Source organism: Mandrillus leucophaeus, unplaced genomic scaffold, assembly GCF_000951045.1.
Source record: "Mandrillus leucophaeus isolate KB7577 unplaced genomic scaffold, Mleu.le_1.0 Scaffold17, whole genome shotgun sequence".
Lineage (NCBI taxonomy): Eukaryota > Metazoa > Chordata > Mammalia > Primates > Cercopithecidae > Mandrillus > Mandrillus leucophaeus.
In genome coordinates, this window is record NW_012101698.1 from 3,253,826 (window position 1) to 3,278,751 (window position 24,926).

Here is a 24,926-nt window from a genome sequence, read left to right on the forward strand (position 1 = left end):
CAAAGGGATAGAATATCAATGTAAGAGTGAACTAAAAATAAACCCATCCTATACCCGTGTCCTCAAGAGACTGGAAGGAAAATGACTATGTTTAAATATAGTGCTCTATGGAGAGGTTGTGAGTATGTGGGTGGGGGACTCTAGGAGGGAGCAGATACAGCCCCTGAAAATTCATAGTCACAAACCACATATAACATGGGTCTGTATCCCTAATACATACTACTCGTGGTCTGAAAATCCTCAAGCCAAGAATTTTAAAGTAAATTTACTTAAAATGTTTTAAGAATAAAGGAGAGGTTTGAAAACAGCAGCAAATAATTTGAAGAAAAACCAGTTTCTAGTAATTAAATTACCATAGCTAAAATTTAAAGCTCCAAGAATGTGTTTAACTGAGATAAACAACTAAGGGAAACTATGTGAATTAAAAGATATATCTGAAGAAATATGTAATGGAATGTTGTAACAAATATATGGAAAATGTCAAAGTGATTAAGGAACATGGGAAATGAAATGAAAAAATCTAAATTATTACTAACCAAAATTTAGGAGAAGGGACAAAGAATGGAGTAGGGATAATGGCTGACAGCTTTTCTGAAAGACACTAATCTACAAATTCAAGAATCTCAGTCGAATCATAAGAAGGAGAAATAAAGATATTAACTGCCAGGAACATCACTGTGAAACTACAAAACAGTAAGGTCAAGGAGAAGATTTTGAAAACAGCCAAGGGAAAAAAAAACAGATTATCATCAAAGAAACAGCTGTTAGACCAACAGCCAATTTCTTGACACAAACAGTAGAAGCCAATAAACTATAGGATTATATCCTCAGTGTACTGAGAAAAAAAAAAAAACTGTCAACCAGAATTGATCAAAAGTATTTTATGAAAACAAGAAGAGAAAAAAAGACATTTTTAGATATTAGAAATGGAGACAATTTGATACCAGCCAATCTTTGCTAAAGAAAATTCAAAAAATATACACTTTAGGCAAAAAAGTAATTTCAAGTGGAAGATCTGAAATTTAAGAATGAATGAGACATAGACAAAATGATAAAATGGTATATAAATTTAAATAAAAATTGTGCAAGATGACACTAGTAAAATATCGTGGTGTTAAAAACAAGTAGAGGCTGGGCACATTGGCTTACGCCTGTAATCCCAGAACTTTGGGAGGCTGAGGTGGTCAGATTACTTGAGGTCACGAGTTCAAGACTAGCCTGGCCAACATGGTGAAACCCCACCTCTACTAAAAATACAAAAATTAGCCAGGCGTGTTGGTGGGTGCCTGTAGTCCCAGCTACTGGAGAGCCTGAGGCAGGAGAATCACTTGAACCCAGTGGGCAGAGGTTGCAGTGAGTTGGGATTGCACCACTGCACTCCAGCCTAGGCGACAAAGGGACACTGCGTCTCAAAAAAAAAAAAAAAAAAAAAAAAAAGTAGAGCTAACATGTATGAGAGCAGAAGCCTATAATGAGGTTATAGAGTGATTGGAATTAAAACTTAAGATAAAGACAGTCATGTAAGTATAAAAGTTTCTTTTCACTAGAAAGATAAGATATTTCTAAATGCACATAATAAGAGGGTGTAAAAATAAAGTAAAAATTGACAACTAAAAGGAGACAAGTTTACCACCAACCTATTTGGAAAAGGTTTGACGTATCTTTCAATTTTTACAAGATTCATCTAATATTAATAAATTGATTACTGTATTTAATCACACTATTAAAATCAAGAGAAAGGAATAGCTTACATATATTTTGTAGATTTTTTTTATTCCCTCAGTACTCAATATAAAAAAAAACTTAAATTGGAAAAAACCTTCTCAAGTTAACAGAAGGCAGAAAAAGACAAGGAAGTTCTAAGAAAGAGAAAAGTAAAATAACGAGCCAAAATAAGATGATAGAAAAATACCCAATTATCAGTTTTCAAAACTGTAAAATACACTAATTTACCAAACTAAAAACTAATATTGTCAGATTTTTAAAAATTTACCTAGATTTTACTTATAACAGGCATGTGTGAAACATTAGGGCACAGAGATTAAGAGTTAAGGAGGCAAACACTAATAAAAAGAAAGCTAATATAATAATATGTTAGACCCAATAACCATACTAGGGCACTAAGCAAGTCTCAATAAAAGCTTAAAAATCAGTTTGATATCTCCAAATATAATACAACAAATTAGAAATGAAAAATAAAAAGATGCTCAAAAGCACTCCTTAGCGTGGAAAAATTTAGAAACACACCTCTAAACTCATGAATCAAAAATACAAATTATAATAGAACTTTGGGAATATTTAGAATGGAATAGTATTAAAAATGTACTATTTTTAAAATTGTAGGATGAAGTTAGGGAGGTACTTAGAGTAAAATGTATAGCTAAATGCTCAGCTCAAAGAGTAAACCTAAAGAAAGTAAAAAAAAACAAATACAGAGCAGAAATGGAAGAATTAAAAAACAAGATAGAATTTAAAAATTGTTCTTTGAAAAGACGAATAGACAAAGCAAAATTGTTAAAGAAAACTAATTATTTAAAAACATAAGGGAATACAATTTACCTAACTCTGTTCCCCTGGAAACCTGTTTTCTCCTTTTCCCTGGAGTTGCAAATAATATTGGCAGCTGACTTTTGGAATGTGAGCTGTGTTTACCAGGCACTGTTGCTTATGTTAAAAATGACACTTCTTGGGTAAATTGCTTTGGCCTGGGAGGGTTTTAAATAAGCTAGTAATACCTGGTAGGAAATATTCGTGTAGTGACTAGAAGCTATGCTTGTGGAATTATTACAGGACATATCAGTGACTTGTGCACCCACATAATGTGATCTTATTCCCTCACACCTGAGATTAGCTGCTTGGTCGCTGTGTGGCCTGTTGTGATGATTACTCCTACTTAAGAAGAATTTCTGACATTGCCTTGTCAATACGCTGTGTATCCTGACCTGTATTCTGCTAAAAAAGAATTTATGGCCGGTGGTCATTTGGGGAGAAATGACACCACTGCTAGGCTGAGTCTTCCCGTCCATGGACACAATGTTTTTCTATTTATTTGTAGTTTTCAACCTACAAGTCCTTATATGTTTTCTTAGATTTACATCTAAGTATTTCACTTTTTAAAATTTTTATTACCAAAAAATATTTTAGAGACAGGGTCTTGCCCTATTGCCTGGGCCGGAATGCAGTGGCTTGATCATAGCTCGCTGCAGCATTGAACTTCTGGGCTTAAGCAATCTTCTGCCTCAGCCTACTGAGTAGCTGGGACTACAGGTGCATGCCACCATACCCAGCTAATTTATTTAATGTATTTTTATTTTATTTTATTTTACTTTATTTTATTTTATTTTATTTATTTGTAGAGACAGGGTCTCGCTTTGTTACCCTGGTCTTGAACTCCTGGCTTCAAGTGATTTTCCTGCCTCAGCCTCCTGAAGTGCTGGAATTACAGGCATGAGCCACCACACCTGGTGAAGTATCTCACTTTTTGAAGGATTGTTAATGGTATTGTGTTTTTTAAAAATTTGGTGTCGTGTTCATTACTAGTATATAGAAGTACAGTTGATTCTTGTATGTTTATCTTGTATCCTGCTGAACTGACTTTTACTAGTGTTATGAGTTTTTTGTAGATTCTTTCAGATTTTCTACCTAGATAATCATGTCATCTGCAAATAAGGATAGTTTTACTTCTTCCTTTCCGATGTATATGCCTTTTATTTCTTTCTCATGACTTATCCCATTGGCTAGAACTTCCAGCACTGTTAAATAAGGGCAATGAAAGCAGATATCCTTGCCTTGTTCCCCAATCTTAGAGGAAAAACACAGTCTATGATCATTAAGTATAATATTAGCTGTAGGTTTGTTTTATAGATGTTCTTTATCAAGTTGAGGAAATTCTCCTCTATTTCTGTTATTCTGAGCACTTTATCATAAATGGCTATTAGATTTGTCCTTTATTTGCATCAACTGATGTGATCATGTGATTTAGCCTGTTAATATGGAGGTATATATAAATTGATTTTTAAAATATTGAACAAGTGGGCCAGGCATAGTGGCTCGTGACTGTAATCCTAGCACTTTGGGAGGCCGAGGCAGGTGGATCACCTGAGGTCAGGAGTTCGAGACCAGCCAGGCCAACATGGTGAAACCCCATCTCTACTAAAAATACAAAAAATTAGCTGGGCGTGGTGGCACATGCCTGTAATCCCATCTACTTGCAGGGCGGAGGCAGAAGAATTTCTTGAATTCGGGGGGTGGAAGTTGCAGTGATTCGATATCATGCCACTGCTCTGCAGCCTAAGCAAAAGAGCGAGACTTTGTCTCAAAAAAAAATTTTTTTTAATTGTACAAGTGTTGTATACCCAACTTGGTCATGATGTATAATTCTTTTTCCATATTGCTGAATTGATTTTTTTTTTTTTGCACCCTTGTAAAAAGGGATATTGGTCTGTAGTTTTCTTTTTATCCTTCTTTCTTTTAAAAAAAAAATTCCTGGTTTTGTCTGATTTTAGCATCAGTGCAATCCTAGCTTCATAAAATGAACTGGGAAATGCACCCTCCTCTTCTGCTTTCTGGAATAGATTATGTAGAATTGGTGTTAAGTACTCCCTGAACATTTGGTAGAATTCTTCAGTGAAATAATCTGGACCCCGAGATTTTTCTTTGGTAATTTCAAAATTATAATTTTTTTTTTTTTCCTAAGACAGGGTCTCACTCTTTTGCCCAGGCTGGAGTACAGTGGCCCAAACCTGCCCCACTGCAGCCTCAGCCTCTTGGGCTCAGGTGATCCTTCCACCTCTGCCTCCCAGGTAACTGGGATTATAGGTGTGTTCCCCCATGCCCAGCTACCGATTTCTTTAATACTTGTAGGCTATTCAAATTATCTGTTTCATATTGGTGAATTATGATTATCTATTTTTTGAGTAATTGGTCCATTTCATCTAAGTTGTAAAATTCATATGTGTAGAGTTATCTGTAGCTCTTCATTTTTTTAATTTTTTTCAGGGTAGGCAATGATGTTGTTTTATTATTGATGTTGATAATTCCTGGAGAATTGTCAACTTTATAGATATCTTCAGAAAAAGCAGTTCATCATTTCACTCATTTTTTTCTGTTGTTTTCCTGTTTTCAATTTTATTGAGTTCTGCTCTTTTATTATTTCCTTCCTTCTGCTTGTTTTGAGTTCATTTTGCTCTTCTCTTTCTAGATTCTTAAGGTATAGCTTAGATTATTGATTTGAAACTTTTTCTCTTTTTCTGATGTATGTAGGTAGTAATGTAAGTTTATTGTATGCTGTGTACTACCACCAAAACCAAAAAATATATATAATTTTTAAAATGCCATTTACAACAATAAAAGACATTAAGTATAGAGGAATATATCTATAGAAGGTACAAAATTTTTAAAGAACACGTGATAAACCTTACTGAAAATTGAAAAATCTGAATATGGTCATAGTTTATAATTTATAAACATAGTTTATAAATTATAAAGATGATGGTTCCCCCCAAATTAGTTCTAATCATCCCGATGAGATTCAAGTACTGTGCAGCCTAAAAGAATGATAAATGCTTATTATAGATACTGTTTCGTACTCATCAGATTAACAAAAAATAAATTATAATTGAAAATATTTATAAGCACAAATGTGGGGGGAAAACTCAAAAACTACAGGTAGTAGCATATACAGGTGCAGTTACTGGGAAGAACAGTTTGACAATATCTAGAAAAGTTGAACATTTTTATATGTCTTTATGAAACTCTCTTATATATCCACACTAACAGTTAAGATTAATGTTCACTTCTGCATTGTTAATAATCATGAAAAATCCAGAAAGCCTAATTGTCCATCCATAAGAGAAGGGATGAATATATTTGGGAATTTTTATTCAGTGGAATACATATAGCAATTAAGATAAATGAACTAGAACTACATGTATCGTTAGGAATAAAACTGTAAAACATAATATTGAGCATGAAAATATTATTGCAGAGTGTTTGCAGTATGCTAACATTAATATAAACTTCTAAAATGTGTGAAGCATTCGTGGGAATAATCAACATTAAATTCAGGGTGCAGTTTACATCCTGAGGTGGAGGAAGTTGGGGAATTTCAATAATGCTTAAACTAAGTATTTTCCATAATGCTTAAGCTGCAACTGTAATGTTCTTTTTTAAAAAATTAAGCAAATATAGAAATGTTAAATTTGACAAAACTAGATGGCTATATAGGTGTTAGTGGCATTATTCTTTTTACTTCTTTGTTTGCTTGAAATATGTGATAATTTAAAAAACTAAGAATAAAAACAAAAATATTTTGTTAAGAGACCCAGAAACCATATGTACAACTTATTTTAACAATAAAAATCCCAAAAGAAAGAGGGGTAGTAAAAATTCTCAAAGATCAAAATGAAAGAAAGAATAGTCAATGTAAGTAAACTTAATCAGTTTGTTCCTATGGGGCTAGCTAATAAGTGTTCGATTTATACCTCTGTATTTCAGGTACTGGGTATCTAGGAGCCCACAGGCTGAGCCTCGCAGGACAACTATTTCTTCTCTTTTGTTGTTTATTTCTCTTTACCTATGTTCTAATATTTCTCTCTTCTATCTTCCCTAGATGTGATACTAGTCTAATGTTTTGTTCTTTCATCTATTGATAAGAAGCAGGACACATATCTTTATTTCAATTGATCCCTTTTCTAAGTCAAAGGGCACACACACGAGAGGCTTAAACCAAGTCTCTATGCCTATAAAAATCCTTAAAGAGGGTTTTTTCAAAAAGTAGGAGGTAACATTTTCAGGATCCTCCTGTAGAAGCCGGTTTTCTTCTCCCTTTTATCTCTAGCCTTCCTCACATAGAAAGCTCTCTTTGTTGAAGTTCACTACCAGAACAAGTATGTATGTCAAGTGTTTGTTATCTATTGAAGGAGCTACTAATATGATAATATATAAGCTTAAACACACCTACAAATTATTTGTTAATTTATGTGAGAAAGGATCTAACCCATTTAATGTAATGTATTACATAGATTCATCTGACTATGAAGATTATGCCTGATTCATCTTAAAAATTGAAGACTTTGCTAATGTGTGTCACTGTTTTCTCAGCCAGCACAATAAAGTAATAGGACAAATTTTCAATTAGCAATCATTATATTTAGTTAAGCCCTATATATTTCATTATCACCAAAAGGCAAATTTATGTTATTTATGTTGGGTGGTAATAAGTATCATAGAGGTGAATAAATCAGGTAAAGGGGGTATAGGGTGCCAGGGGTTATGGTGATTGCTCTTTTATAATGAGTGGTCAGGAAAAGTTTTCGACTCTGGGGAGAGAATGTTTCAGCTAGAGGGAGCAGCAATTATAAGGACCTGAAAGTGAGAGTATATTTGACACATTCCAGGAACAACAGGCAGATGAATGGAGGCTGGAATAGAGTGAGAGAGAAGAGAAATAGCAGGAAATGAGCAGAAGAGTGGGGATGAGGGAGTTTGGATCAAGTAGGGCCTAGTATTGGCTTTGATTTTGAACGAGACAGAAAGCCATTGAAGCATTTTGATCAGAGGATGGACCTGACCTGACTTCTGTTTTAAAAAGATCCCTTTGGCTATAGAGAAGAGAAGATACCTACTTGCCATTCTACCTTTATAATCTGGGGAAATTAATGAAATAATAATAGTAATGGTTAATTTTTTATGCTAATATTAACTGCACTATGTTTTTCAAGTATTCATTTCTTACCACAACACTATGAACTAGGATTATAATTATCTCTTATTTTACTAATGAGGAAAGTAAAACACAAAGAGGTTAAGTAAATAGCCTAAGGCCTCGTAGCCACTAAGTAACAGAGGCTGAATTCAAACCCAGGCAGTCAGACTTCATCGCTTCCACTTTTAATTAATGAAAATGCCATACTGTCCCTTCTACTTCAGGGTGGTATTATGAAGAATGCATGGATGTGGGTGTGAGTATGTATATCTTTAAAATGTTAAAATCCACCAAGTATATAAAACCAATGAAGTAATGGAAAGAACAGCGGTGGCTCACGCCTGTAATTCCCAGTACAGGAATGGGAGGCTGAGGCGGGCAGATCATGAGGTCAGGAGATCAAGACCATCCTAGCTAACACGGTGAAACCCCATCTCTACTAAAAATACAAACAAATTAGCCAGGAGAGGTGACAGGCCCCTGTAGTCCCAGCTGCAGGCTGAGGCAGGAGAATGGCGTGAACCCGGGAGACGGAGTTTGCAGTGAGCCGAGATAGTGCCACTACACTCCAGCCTGGGCGACAGAGCAAGACTGTATCTCAAATAATAAATAAATAAATAAATAAATAAATAAATAAATAAATAAATGACTTCTATAAGTAGTTTTAGGAATGGGGATAGAACTCACGGTAGATTTTTGATTTAAGGGAAAAAAATTGCTTGTAAAAGATGTGTGAAGAGAATATTACATTGAAGGAAGAACATTTCTGAAAATAGTTCATTAAAAGGCAAACTTAAAGGTAAGAAAAGATTAAAATCTAAGTGGTAATGTTTAGTCTGGGTGAGAATTGACTGAAGCTGGATAAAATTAAATTTGAATAAGATCAGCAAGCATCATAAAGAACTAGAAGTGTTTTCGTCATCCTATAGAAAACTGATCCTCTGGTATACCACAATACTTTCTGAAAGTGTCTACATTAGTAATTATTTGCCTGTTTGCTGGATTGAACTGGGTTTTAAAGATCAGTTCCATTTGGAAGGAGAATGTTTCTAGTGGTGGTTTAAGACACTTTTTTTCCTGTTCGGTATTTAAACTGAGTCATACAATTTGAGACTATTGTGTCACATTTTCCACCTTTCATTCTCCTCAAGAGGCAGTAGTCAGGAGAAACAGGAGTGATGAACATTAGTGGCAGAGTATGTGGTTACAATAGTCAATAAACCACAGGATGCTTCAGATTCTTAAACAGTTAAAAGAAAAAAAAAAGCCACTACATAGAGTCCATAGAAAGAGTGATTGTCTAAAGCTGGCACTCAGAGAGCAAGGACCCAGCCATAATTAAAGCTTCCCTATCCTATTGTAACTCCTTTTACATAGACATCCTGAGAGAACCCATAACCTTGACTGTCTGAATATTTTACAAACTAACAAAGCAGTTTTGTAAAGAAATAAACAAAAACAGTCTAGTACTTAATTACAATTGCAACAGTGTTAAACAGTCTTGCATGCAGATTAAAGAAAGCCTTCAGGCTTAGATTTTAAGACTTTAAACCAGTTCATTCTAATCTCTCCAGTCTCTTGTGATGACATAAAGTATCACGTCTTCAAAAATAACTGTTTAGGATTTGTATTTCAAATTTTTATTAAAATTCTTCCTTTCCCCTGGACTGATTTTTAAAGTTTGTCTGAATATATTCCATATTTAATTGCATAACACAGACTGATAAACACTTTTGGAGTGCCAGCTCTTTAACTGAACCTTTAATGGAACAGATATAAGCTGTTACTCTGTGAATTCTAAATTAGCCAAAAAGAGAAAACTGGGAAAATCCTGACAATACCTCAGTTTTAATATATCCCCTTTCTTCATTTCTTCAATTCCAGCTTTTATCTACTTAAATCTAATTAAGTTAGCTTAGATACAGACTTCCTAATAGAAGTAAGCTTTTAGAAATAAATTTAAAAAGCAGAAGACTTGTTTTGTTTCAGGAATAAGGTACAGAACATAACACAGTAGACAAGGAACAGAAGAGTGAATATGAGCTAAATCGTTTTTAAAACCACAGTCTTCAGGGTTGAAGAGAAGGGAGATGTTGATAAATTAAAGAGGATTTTTGATATGAAAACAGAAAGTAAAGCTGCTTCTTGAATATATTTAAAATTAGCTCTTTAGATTGCCTATATAAAGCCGATATTTACTGAGCACCTATTATGTACCCAGAAGCACTTAGCTTCTATCAACTTACTTAATGCTCACAACAACTATATGAGATCTTTAGCATTATTTTCCCTATTTTACAAATGAGTAACTGAGGCCACAAACAGTGTATGTAATTAGATCAAAGTTATATACTTTGCGAGTAGTATTGCCAGGTTTGAAACTCAGTCTAGCACCAGAGCATGTGCCGTTAGCCACTGTGCTCAATCAACTCTAAATTAGCAATCCTTTACTTCGATGCCATACAGCAAATTTGAAAAATTTTTTTGTATGAGTCTTAGTATATTGTGTATCAGAGATGAAGATACCTTAAACATAAAGATATACCAAGATATGGGACCTATCAGACATGTAATAGCAACTTTCTGAGTTGGGAGCCAGATATGGTATAAGTGTCATATCTGACTGGTTGAGAAACAGAATGGAGCTTCATTTCATACATTCAAACACATTTTCCTAATCTTTATACTTGTTTTGTTAAGATACACACTATTGAAGCTGTTTTCTAAATTTATCTTTTAAAAAAGTTTTGGAAAATCCTAGACAAAAATGGAAAGTTATTCGCAGCTGAAATTAATAGGAAATATTAACTATGGAGGTATCTGCCTTTAAAAAATAGGAGAATGCAACACATTGAAGATTATCTAATTTATAACAAAATTTAAATGCTAATAATGGTTGTGTTTTTTGATGGAACTATGAATTATTTTTTACCTTCTTTCTGCTTTTCTTTCCAGTTTTTCCTTCATTAACTTGTTTTCCTCATTATACTAGAAGTCACTTTGTTCATAAACTTGAAAGAAGAAATTTAACTAAAGATGATTCCATAATTAATTTATAATTTTTAAAAGGGACTGATTTAGCTTACCAGATTATAAACTCTTTTAGGGAAGCAAATTTCTTTTCTTTATAACTTCTCATAATGCCAATTCCTGCAGACAGTAGCAGCATAAGGTGTAATTATTGACAGAAGCCATTACTGTGGACCATTGAATTCACCCTGCCAAGAAGTGAAATGAAATTTAGAAAATTTAGAATTTTCAAAAGGTTGTGTAGAAGAAGCGAGTACTGAGGCATAGCGAGTCATGAAATGTAGGGAACTTAAAGCAGAGCAAGAAAAGCCCAGAAGTATCAGAGCTCCCCATACATTAGTATGAAAGTATAGCCAACTTCAATTTCCACCAAAATTTTGCAATTTGCCTAAAGTAGCTCTTATGATTTCCTCAGAGACTTTTTATAAATATAAGGAAGGTAATATCAAAACCAAGCAAGGATAATACGGAAAAGAAAATTACAAACTGTCTTTCTCATGAACATAAATGTAAGAATCTTAAACAAAATGTCAGCCAATTGAATCCAGCCATATATAGAAATTATTGTAAATTATGATGAACTGTGATTTATTCCAGAAATACACAGGTGGTTTAACATTTCCGAATAAATGTAATTCACCATATTAACAGAAAAAGGAGAGAGAGAGATCACATGATCATTTTGATAGATTTTTAAAATCTTTAATATTCATTCATAGTAAGACCTAGGAATAGAAAGATTAACTTCCTTAATCTGATTAAGAGGATCTACAAAAACCTATAGCAGAATTCAATATAAAATGCCCACTATCACTACTTCCACTCAGCATTGTATTGGAGGTCCTAACCAGTTTAATAAGTCAAGAAAAAGAAAGCGAAAGCATAAGCATTGGAAGAAGAAAGAAAATTGTCACTATTCACAAATAACCTATTGTATACATTAAAAATCTAAATGAATTTGCAATATTTATGTCTTTGGGATAGGCCGTATTTCTTAAACAAAAAAAATAGTACTCTGTCAAGAAAAAATGGATTCATTAAACTTCTGTTTATCAAAAGACGCCCTTAAAAACTAAGAACTTCTGTTCATCAAAAGATGCCCTTAAAAAGAGTAAAAAGGCATACCACAACCTAAAAGATATTTATAAAAGATGATCTGACAAAAGACTTGTATCCACAATATACAAATGACTCCTACAAGTCTATAAGAAAAAGTCAGGTAACCAAAGAGAGAAATAGACAAAAGATTTAAATAGATGCTTCACCAAAGAGGATACCTAAGCAGTAGTAAACATTTGAGAAGATGCTCATTCTTACTAGACATAAAGGAAGTGCAGATTAAAACAACCAGAACAATTAATATCCCAAGAGTTGGCAAGTAAACAGAGCAATTGGAATCCTCATTCACTGCTAGTGGAAGTATAAGTAGATTTTAAAAACCACTATAGAAAAGTGGCAGTGACTGCAAAGCAGAACATATGCATACCCTGTCCCAGCAGGGTTCCATTCTTAGGTGTGTACATGTCCACCAAATACATGTTTTAGAATGTTTACAACATGTATTTATAATAGCCCAACATCAGAAACAATCCAAATGTTTTTTAGCGCTAGAATGAATAAATAAATTGTGGTATAGTCGCGCAATGGAACACTTTACAGCAGAGGTCAGCAGATTTTTCCTGTAAAGGACCAGATAGTAAATATGCTAGACCTTGTGTGCCATGTGGGTTTCTGTTGCAGCTACTCAACTATATTGTGATAGTGTGAAAGTAGCCATAGACAATACTTAAACAAAATAGAATGACTGTTTTGTAAAACAAACAAACAACATTTTATATGTGGACACTGAAATTTGAATTTCACATAATTTGCACATGTAATGAACTATCTTTCTTTTGATTTTTTTTTTTTTAAATGTAAAAATCTTTGGCTCACAGGCCATACAAAACAGGCAGTGGGCCAGATCTGACCTTAGTTTGTCAATCTCTGCTCCACAGCAATGAGAATGGACAAACTATAACTACATACATCACTGTGAATTAATGTCATATAATTTTAAGTAAAAGAAGCTAGACACAAAAGAGTACATACTAGAGCATTCTATTTATACAAAGTTCAAAAGTAGGCAGAATTATCTAAGATGTTAGAAGCAAGACAGATACTACCCTTGAGGGAGCTGGTAGTGACTGAAAACTGAATGTTTTATTAGTGGGTAACTAATAAAACATTCTGCTTCTTGATTTCGATGCTGGATACACAAGTGTGTGCAGCTAGTGAGAATTCACAGCTTATTTTTATTTGTGCACTTTTCAATATGTATGTTACTTGAATAAAGACTTCATTAAAATGGGAAGCTATTAGTTATATGGAGTAGGAGAGGAAAGAACAGGTATATGTACAACAGTACTTTTCTACCTGAAAAAAAAAAAAGAAAGAAAAGGCACAGCAACTAATGACAGATTTTTTTAAAGGACCATTAAAACGTTTAAAAATTATTAGGTCAATAACAAAATTCCAAAACAAAAGTGTGAAGATGAAATGAAATATTGTTATTAAATGGCTGAATTTTTCAACTCCTTTAAACTCTCTGATTTAAAAGATCATTTTTCTGTTTCTTAAGGCAAATAATATAGATAAGACTATATTGCTGAGGAAGTTCCCAAAAGGAAGAAATCAGAGGATCATTTGACATTTCACTAAACCTCTAGCCTTTTCAAGCATCTCTACATATGTACTGATTAGTTTTCTTCTGATGTCTTTGGATCCTGCTAGTGCTGTAGTTATAAGTCAGCCATAGTTGAGTCTCAACTGTGCAGCCTCGAGAAAATATAGCCTTTTCATATTATGCTATAGAACTGAAATGTAATTTTCATTTTTATACCCAGAGGACAAAAAAATTATCTAAAAAGATATATACTTAAACTCGAAGTGATTTATGTTTCCATGGGTTGATTCCATTGTTTTGGTGGCATCTATGGGAGCTCTAAGAACTTATCTGGGATTTGCCATAGCAGCCAAGAAGAGAGTCCTGTGGCTACAGGACTCTATGAAATGTTACAATTAATGTTTAAATTAAGAAAGTATGGAGGGTAAAGCAAGCTATTATGTAATGACAAAACAATAAAAGAATTTTTACTTTTCATCTGTTTGTCACTCAACTTTGGAATGAGAAAAATATTGTTTTTTAAAGCTAGAATACCTTACTTGCTGAACTCTATAGCTCCTTGGAGTATTTGCATATTGTAACGTTAACATATTTTCCATTGCTCTTATCATTCACCCTCATGGCAACATTACTGATAATTTTTAAACCAAATTTATTTTGTTTAAAACTTGCTTTATGTATATATATTTTGTCCTCTTGAATTGTCATCTTCATTCACATATCAGCACATACAGACTATTCTATCCTGATTTCTGGAATTTTTAATATTTAAAAAATTCTGCTGCTTATAGCTGTGATACCTGGTATTATTTATGGGTTTTCATAAAGGGGGGAGTCAAAAGGAAAAATACAGTACTGTCTGGCCTCTCTCTACCTTCTCCTTCTCTATCCCCCCTTTCCACAGAGGAGTTTAATTTTAAATGATAAATGTGGAAATTAGAGACCATCGAGAAAATCCAATTTGGTGAGGAGTTTTAAAAATCCCATAATAAACGCAGAGTGAAATGTATGATTTAATGCAGGGCACCAATGGCTGTTATTATGGGCTATTAGCAAATCGGGGCTGAGAGTGAATCTTTATCACTTGGTGAGTGCGGGTTGGTCCTGCCTTTCCCTCTGCTATTGATTTGTAGCCGCTTGTCATAATGACACCGGGAAGCAATGAATGGAAGATGTGCTTTTGATAGGATTCAGGGGGGTCTTGGAAGGGGGAAAGAAAATTCAGCAAGTTTTCTATCTCTTCTGCTTGATTAGATTTTTTTTCTTCTTTTAAGAGCTTTCACATTCCAATAAAAATGCTAAATCAGCGCTGTACCAGAATTGTTATGGTGTAAATAGCTAGTCACATTTAAAGGAGGAAAAGATATAGAAATATCAACCAGACTATGTAACGTTAGATGAATTTGACTTTATAGAAATGGAGTTGCACGTGTATATGCTTGTGAACACATGAAGAGCAGTGTGAAGAAGTGTCAGGCATAATACTGTAAGTATACACACTACATCAAGATACACCTATATTTTTGTAAGTATGTGATCATTTGCCTTCAGTATGTGACAGAAGGTGATTTAGCTTTGTATGAATGTGTCCATTTTATGAAGATCAATTCAGTTTTTGTTATGTGTTTATTTTGATAAAGACCACATAAGAAAGAGGTATATTTGTACTGATAATTAAGTAAATTTAATCTCCTGAATCTACTAGTCGTAGTAGAAATTTACTCAACATTTTTCAGATAGGAAAACCATACTGTTTGAGGACAAAGACACTCATGGGGTAATCCAATGAGGGTAAAAAAGATTTCTCTATAGAAAATCTACCTAAAATTTTCTTAGGGTAAGTTAGCTGTCGGCATATGGAAATAGTTATTTGTAGCCCAAGTATGTTTTTTCTATCCCCTTTAGAAGGAAACAATGGTTTTCCTTCCAGGCTCTTTTATTCCTAGACAATGCTAGGCATAAAAGTTCCTCTCTTTACATGCAAAAGTGCATGTATGCAGGCAGTATGATGTTACAGCAATGGAAAGGGCTAATGCAAGCATGGAGGGAGGAGTGCATTCAGTGAACATGTGACACCATTTTGACAGTTACATCAAATGATAAAATCTGCCGTCTCACCTGCTTTACTTCTCAGGTAGGTCTAGATGAGAGTAAGAAAAGCACAAATATTCCCCCTATAGTAAGTAGAATACCACGGTTAGATACTTATTAACTGCTTGTGGTGATCATTTATCCCTTTATCCTTTCTAGTTGAGGAAGACTAAAAAACTTTAAAATATAATGTTGCATGTAAGCAGAAACCATATATGAAAAATAAATCCCATCTGGATCCTTAAAAACAAACTTAAACACCAGAAGGTCTTCTAATCTATTGAAATATACCATGAAAAAATATATTTGGAGGCCTGGTTTACAGAATTTAATGTCAGGGAACCAAAAAGCAGCTGTGAAAAAAAAAATCAAAACTATTAATCTAAGTGTATTTCTCACATTTGTGAAGTAAAAAGGGCTGTATTATACTCTAGGTATTAATCTCACTAGAAGAGTGTGTGATTTAAAACCAACAGTAAATGAAATGGATGTTCATAGAGATGTGAACCAAGAACAGATAGACTATCTGTAGTTGGAACTTTGTGCTATAGAAGGACGACTTCCCATTAGTCATGCATACCTGAAAGGACTTTATGAGAACTTGCATCTTTTCAGATGTTGAAACTATGAATGCCCTTTAACAGAGAAGGTTTCCCAGGCAATGCAAACAGATACCAGAGTTCATATACTTCCATACCCCCCCGCCTCCCATAAAAGGAGTATGCCTAAATTGTGATAAGTTAGAATGTTGCCATTTATTATGTATCATTTATTAAAAACTAATTAAAGGCAGAAAGAGGCATTTCTCTATTTTTTTCAGTGGCAGTTTTATTCTATGTAATGTAAGTGATTATTATTTGGTCTATATATAGCTGTTTCATACTACAATGAATTACCTGTATTAAAGTAATAATACCATATGTTCCCACAGCTTTTGTTCTAATGTAAAAGCACAATTAATCATTCCAAGAGCACAATGAGAGGTAGTCGTTTCCATATTTCATATATATTAAGTGATTTCCACTGTTATCCACCCAAAAGTAATAGAGTTGAAAATAGAAATGTGAAACATTTCTGTTTTTCTCACCCTGTGGTTATATAAAATATATCTTATTCTATAAATTGAGATAAATTTAGAAAATAGTTTTTTCTGTCTATATTTTTATTTACTAGGAAATCTATTAAAAACTATAATAAAGTTTACTGTTGCTTTATTACATCCAGTGGTTATTTCTTCTTTCATAGTGACAGGATGAAAATTTTACTACTATTAAAAATTTTGGCTGGATGCAGTGGCTCACACCTGTAATCCCAGCACTTTGGGAGGCCGAGGCAGGCGGATCACAAAGTCAGGAGATTGAGACCATCCTGGCTCACACAGTGAAACCCCATCTCTACTAAAAATACAAAAAAAGTAGCTGGGCGTGGTGGCAGGCTCCTATAATCCCAACTACTTAGGAGGCTGAGGCAGGACAATGGCGTGAACCCTGGAGGTGCAGCTTGCAGTGAGCAAAGATTGCGCCACTGTAGTCAGCCTGGGCGACAGAGCAAGACTCCGTCTCAAAAAAAATTTACCTTTTGAGGGCTTCATAAATAAGATATATAAACTATCAACGATTTTTCTAATTGAGAGTAACTTGAATAAATACTGAAATGAGATTAGCGTTTGTCTACGAAGCACTTTCAAATATATTAAGTGTTAGTATCATTGTTATGATTGCTTTTATTATACTTGAACAACAGAGTAGTAGAAGAAAAAATAGTACTTGTGCATACATATAGAATGAGGGAAGGGAGAAACTCAAGACAAGAATAAATTCTTGGTTTTTTTAGAAATAGAAAACTGAAAAGAAAACAAATAGAATAAGATAGAAAGGGAATTAAAAATTCCCAGACATGAAAATATTAACACACAAGAGGTAATAAAAAACAGTAGATTGAAGAAACTGTCAAGATAAATGAAAATGAAGATGTTAAGCAGAATTTAACATAATGTTTTATACATCCATTATCATCTTTAAGCTTTTGTGGGATAGGAAAAAAAAAACATGATCTTTCCCAAAAGTGTACACAGCACACTAAAATTTCTATAAGCTCTGTGCATTATCACACTAATCCTCCCATTATCAACACTCCTATGTGGTTTCTGGCAAGAATTATTGCTCCCGTTTGACAGAGGAGCTGAATCACAGTGGAGAACACTGACTTTTTCAAGGTCAATGGTGAGTCAGGGATAGAAATAGAACCTAGAGTTTTTTTTCTTACTCCAAGTATGTGGCCTTTTTATACCCATTTCTCTGTCTATTTTTGTCTTGGATTTGTTAAGTCCCTGTTCTGTTTAGACACCATTCAAGGGATTTAGATAATACAAGTACCTGAAGAGCCATGTTTCAATAATATTTTATTTCCAAACATTGCCCCACTCTGGAAACATTAGGATATGTGCTACTTTTTCTTTGTACCTCTTATATTTTGGGTTGGTATTTTTTACAGATTGGTTTAATCTTTCTTATGTTGCACACGTTTAACCTTATTTAGTGTGCATAATGCAGAATACCATTCCCCCACCTTAAAAACAAACTAAAAGAAGAAAATATTAAGCAAATCTAGCGGGTTCGTGAATTCTGATCCTTTCCTCAGTGTTTTTACTTCCTTATTTACCAGAAGACAATTTCAGAGATCTTATTTTTGCCCATGTTTCTGAGCCAAGTGTTTGATTGATCTTCACTTTAATTATTAAAGTGATAGAAATACGTAAACATATATATGTATATAGACATATCACATACTTGTGTTCATTAACTTTCTTCTTAGTCCTTTCTTAGTATTGAGCTTTTCATAATCTTTCTCATGCTATGTCTGTAATTCATTATGTAAATAAGCTCTTTTAAAAGAGAAAAAGTTATGCCGAGGGTAGAGTGGTAATTTATGAAGTTACTAGTCTCACAGTTCAAATTTCTTGGTGTGTATTAGACAATGAAAACACTGATTTCCTTCATTCCTTTAAATTTCTTTGTACTTGTGTCAAAACTGTTCAGAGGAATATATTGGTGTTATGTAATGCTCTCTTTTGAAATATCCCATTTTTCCCCCCTGGAATTTAAAGATATACTCACTTTATAGTCAAGTAATTTGTTTTTCTTATGTTCTCCCTTTTGGATTTTATTAAGCATGAACAAAATCTTGACTGTCACCAGAAATAAAAATTTCAGCACAAATACACTTATGAGAAATTAGGTAAGTTTCCAGAGGTTGAGAGAAGCAAATTATTGTCACCACTATTTTTTTCTGATGGAACAAACTCCTGTTTTCCTAAGTACTAAAATTCTTAGTACATTCTAATGTTAGCAGTATACTTACATTTTATGCAAATTGCTTTCTTTAAAAACTAGCCTTTGAACAAAAGGCGCATTATTTTTTAAAGTGGATGTCCCTTATTTTATAAAAGTTTTTTAAAGAAAACCTATAACTCTTTAATATAGTGTTATAGTTTTACTTAGCTGACATTAAAAGCCAGAAAATTGTTCTAAAGTGTCATTTATCTTTCTTGGCTGCAATGCCAAGGAAAACCTAAGGTTCAGTGTAACCAGAACACTTTATGGGGAAAAAAAAAAAAAAGTTATTTCATGTGCATGCAACACTAGAGGGCACTCTTTAGCAGGTTGCAAGATAGGGACTTTCTTACTGGTATCAAAGCCTGGCTTGGTGATGGAGGTAAGGGTTTGAGGAGTTCAGAGGTTTGGGCAGGTGCGGGGTGAAAAAAAGGCATTTAACCTTTTATAATATCTACTCTTCCCAAAAAACTGGAATATCACAATCAATGCCAATAATACTATGTCTCTTAAAACATATTCTTAAAATTGTTCGTGAAGCATGTATTTCTTGGAGATTAATAATCTTAGTTACTTCTGCATAAGTGTTTCTTTATATATGAATTGAATACCACTTATTTAACTTGTTTTTAAAATTAAGTACTGTAAGGTTGTTCACCCTATGTTTTGGTTTACATCAGTATTTTCTACAGCAGATAGAAAAAGTAACAAGTTTTGATACTTTGTGTCTGAAAAAAGAAGTCTATTTTTTATTTTTTTAATTTGAAAAAGCTGAAATTAAAACCAAAGTAACATTTTTTGTCCTCTCTAATAAACCTTTTATTTCTGTCTTTTGATCCACTATAGATGAGACCTCCTTTTTCTTTTGATTTTGCTTTAAAGCAGCCTCTTTGCATATACTAATCGCATTCTCATGCTTATTATTTTATCCTGGTTCACAAAAGGGATATGATCTCTGAATCATGTATTTTCTCTTACAGTCTTTTGTTTTTTCCTTCTTTTCTTTTTCTTACATTTCATTTTCCCTTTCTTAGTAAACCATGCTATAAGGCTGCAAGAATAAGAGTACTCTAAAGCTTATTAACCAGTTTTTCTGACATGAAAAATGCTAAATCTACTTAAGCAATTAGCATGTCCAAGCCTAACTATAGTAGAGATACAATCAACCGATCACCAGTATTAAATGATATTTAGAAGGCAGCAACGCGTAGCAGTTAGAGATTGGACTTTTGAGTTAGATCAACTTGAGTTCCTACTCGCTATGCGACAGTGAGCAATTTTTTATTTGACATCTGTAAGTCTTAATTTCCCTACCCATAAAAATGGGAATAATAATGATAATTATACTTTAACTCAGAGTTGAGGACTGAAGAAGATTTTATATGTGTGTGTGTATGTATGTGTGTGTGTCTGTGTGTTTATATATAAATATGTTATATATATAATTGCACATAGCAAATAGTAAAAACAGGTATGCTGTTATTTATTATTCAGATTTAGCTGAGATCTCTATTAATATTGCCCTGTATGCATTTCATTTTTTTGCAGTACCTTTTACATACAAAATTTTAAAATTATGTACTTGATTTTTGTTAGCTTTGAGCAACAAAAAAACGACGTACATCAGAGATAGCACTGCCTTGACTTTGAAAGACCTTTGACAATAAAATCCAAGGCCAGGACTAGGGTGAGGCTAGGAAGGTGCTTATATAGCAAAATTTAAGGAGGTACCCACTTTCAGGTGTCAGCCTAGCGCTTACATGACCCTGGGATTGAGAGACTCCTTAAATTTTACACCATAGGCATTTCTCTTACCTCATCCCAGTCTTGGCCCTGATATAAACCTTAATTTTCACTTTGGCTTTTTCCTTAAGTTCATGAAATAAATGCTTATGGAAAAAGATAATTTGCATATAGCTTAATCAGTCTGCAGAGGCTGGGCACAGAAAAGCTTCAAGAACCTTATTCAAGACCTTCCAAACTATGGATGGACTTGAACACTCAAGGCATCTTTGTTGTTCAGATGGGTATTTGGCTCATAATAATAAAATGCCTTAAATATCTTTAATGCTAAAAATGATACAACCCTTTTTTTCAGGCATATTATGACCTAAAAATTCAAGTTCAGTCATTAAATCCTTGTGGCAACTAAACTTATCTCTGGCACAGCATGTTTTAGGACATTCTAGTAAGGTTACCAATCATGTATATTGCACACAAGTCATTTCAGCTGCAAATAAAGTAAATAAAATTCGAATCACTGATGTTATATCCAGAAGCTGAAATTGCATGCTAGTTTAGACTATAAATACCTACATTGCAATTTATTGAAGTGACAATTCTAGTATTTGTTCTGGTCATCATTAAGAGTTACACATGTATAAAAATTTTGTATCTGATCAGAGAACCAGCATTCCTGCTCTTAAGAGACATTGTGTCCACATTCCACTCAGTTCCAAAGCACTCCTTATACTAATAGTGCAAACACTTGCTCTCTTATTACTGCTATAGTTTGGTTTGTTTGACCCCTTCAAATCTCATGTTGAAATTTGATTTCTAATGTTGGAGACGAGGCTTAATGGGAGGTGTTTGGGTCATGGGGGCATATCCTTCATCAATAGATTTGTCCTCTCTGGGGGTAAATGAGTTCTCATTCTATTAGTTCTTATGAGAGCTGGTTGTTAAAAGTAGCCTGGCACAAACCCCCAGTCCCCCTGCTTTCTCTGCTTCCTCTCTCGCCATGTGATCTCTGTGCATGCCAGCTCCTCTTTAACTTCTGACATGAAGGGAAGCAGCCTGAAGCCCTTAGCAGAAGTAGATGCTTGTGCCAAGCCTCTTGTACAGCCTGCAGAACTGTGAGCCAAATAAACCTCTTTTCTTTGTAAATTACCCAGCCTTAGGTATTTCTTTATAGCAATACTAAGCAAACTAAGACAATAACTTTATTTTGAAATTTAAACTCACTTAAAGCTTATGTATTTGCCTAATTTGACTTTATTCTTATACTTTCTGGGGACCCCAATATTTCAATACTTACAAACATAAAGGCACAAGCATTTTTTTAAAAAAGTATAAGCATAAAATAAGGTTTCTTGATTTGATAATAATACCCAAAGCTATCTACTTACAAGCCTTTCCTAGTTCTCTTGATTTTCAAATTCTTGTCACTTAGTAAACTTTCAACTTCTTCTATGGCTATGATCCTTATTGGGTATCGTAAACTGAGTTAGATTTTCATATAGCCCAAGAAAAACTAAGTCTTTTGACATTGATAACTTTCTGGGAAATACTACTTTCTGTGAGTCAAAACTGAAACCAGTTCCTAAACAGAGTTACTGTTGGATGCTGTATTGCTGATGATTATACTTTTTATGGTTTTATGATATGAAGCAATTTAAGGTAACTGAGCGGGATATTTCTGTCATTTGTGTAAACCAGACTCATTTTATGTTCCTAAAATCTTTGTTCTCCCATAGTTCTATCAAATTAAAGCTGCCGTACTCTGTTCCCACATTATTACTTCAAATATGCAGTGTTGCACTCTGCACACAAGTCTTCACAAGACTTTGACTGTTAAAGTCTTCACAAGACTTTGCTGCTGTTTTTGATTTAATATAAGAAGTACTAAGAAAGCAGCCCAGTAGAATAGTCAGGAGCTCAGCCGTATGTTTGAACTCTGGCTTCTGAATAAGTTAAATTACTTCCCAAAGCTTTACCCTCTTTATATGCACCATGAGAATAATGATAGTACCGATCCCATAAAATGATTATGATGTTCAATTAAGATAAAACATTGAAATGCTGATTATTATTTGACATTGGAAGGCTTGTGAGAATTTGATACAGTAAATATGTTCTTTTTTCCAAAAAGCCTTAAAATTATGTGTTTTTACATTTTTTAAACAGTTATAGAATGCTTTCTCCCTTAGGAGATCTCATTTATACTCAGGTTTCCATTATATGCCTTTGATTCTTTTAATTTGCATTCCTTGTTCTTATTCTGTTTCTACATGACATCTCTAAACATAGCTCAAAATTAACATGTCCAAATATGAACTCCTGATCTTCAAATAACCTCCTACTTTAAAAATAAAGAAAAAAAATCTGTTCTTTTGTCCCGTATTCCTTACTTTTTGTAAATGACTTAACTAATTGCAGAGACATTAGAATTATTTTTGATAATTCCCTCCCCATGTCTACTTCATCACCTAACGTCCATTTTACCTTACAAATATCTTTTGAATTCAGCCACTTATGTCAGTTTCCACTGCTACCGTCCTAGGCCAAATTACCATGATGTTTCACCTGGCCTACCACAAAAGCTTCCTGTTTTTTCAACATTCGTTCTTACCTCTGACAACTATTTCTCCATACCACAACCAAAGTGATCTTTTAAAAATCTGGTCATTTGTCTCCTGTTGGTGAAACTTTTCAAAGGCTTCCTATTTTCCCTAAAATGAAGACTACCATCTTTAATATGGCATTCTAAGCTAAGCATGATCTGAACTTAGTCTCATGCACCAACTTCATTACATCACATTCTTCCCCCTACTATTTCAGCTACATACCTATTAACTTGGATCTTTGGACAAGCCTTTCCTTCTACCTACAAATACCATTTTCATCCCATTCCTCCCTTTCCTAGATAATCTCTACTCATCCTTCAGATCTCAGCTTAAAATTGAGTTCCTCATGAAAATCTTCCTATACTCTCATACGTTCCCCAGCAAACCGAATCAGTCCCCTACTGTGCATTCAGAGCTCCCTATGTTTTTATAACACTTACACAATTTTTGATAAGATATAGTTACGTGATTAATATCTATAAACTATGGGATCTATATCTAGTTTTTCTCTCAATTGAGTAACCTATGCTCACAAAGCTGGCTGGAACACAGTAAATATTGCCAAGTGAGAAAGAGAAAGTCGTCTGACTTGGTAAAATAATGGCAATGTTCTGGATCTTTAGATAGCCAAGAAACCTTAGAAATCATTACATTATATGTAATTGTTTTATAGATTAGGAAGCAACAGGCCGGGCACGGTGGCTCATGCCTGTAATCCCAGCACTTTGGGAGGCCGAGGCAGGCAGATCACAAGGTCAGGAGAGTGAGACCATCCTGACTAACACAGTGAAACCCCGTCTCTACTAAAAATACAAAAAAATTAGCGGGGCGTGGTGGCGGGTGCCTGTAGTCCCAGCTACTCGGGAGGCTCAGGCAGGACAATGGCATCAACCCGGGAGGCAGAGCTTGCAGTGAGCAGTGTTCGCACCACTGCTCTCCAGCCTGGGCGACAGGGTGAGACTCTGTCTCAAAAAAAAAAGCAACATTTTTGCTGTCATTTGTATTAGCTTCCTTAAATTATGCTTGTCTTATTGTACATCATCTATCAATAATCAGGATAGTCTTTGAAATTCTCTGTGTGAAATATTATTTCTTTATTTGTTAATATTTACAGATCTGGTGTATTTTAAAATAAATGGTCACACAAACAAAATATTGTATTACACCGTCATCCACAAACAGTTATCACATGCTGGTGCTCACTTTACACATATGCCATTTTGGCTGATGCACTCACCCCATGGAACCTATTGTTTGCAAACAGTGCCTAAGGATCCCTATCTTTTTTTGAAGATTAACTCTAAGCAGATCTTGTTCCTTCTTATCATGTGTACATGGGAATTATCAGCCTTAAACATGTATCTTTTTATGAGACCCTATTGAGAATAAGATAGCTCCCTCTGTTTCATTTTACAAAGAGAAACTTGCCATTAGTGGTCATTCTTCAGAAACAATAGCTTTATCATGACATCTGTTTTTTTCCTAGGGACAAACAAGCAGGTACAATACCTGCCCTTTAAGGTATTGCTTACCTTAAAGGGCAAAATAGAGGAAACAAATAAAAAACAAAGAAGAAAAATCTATGGTCTTCAGTTATCTATGGATATTTGGCTTATCCCGTTGTAAACAATTGGCTTTTAGGTTCCTAATACAGCTCCTAGAATTACTGTTTTAGTCTGTACTTTTTATTTTCACTGACGTGAATTTATCTTTGTCATAATGAGTTGAAAACTCTGAAGACACAAGAAATTGGTTCT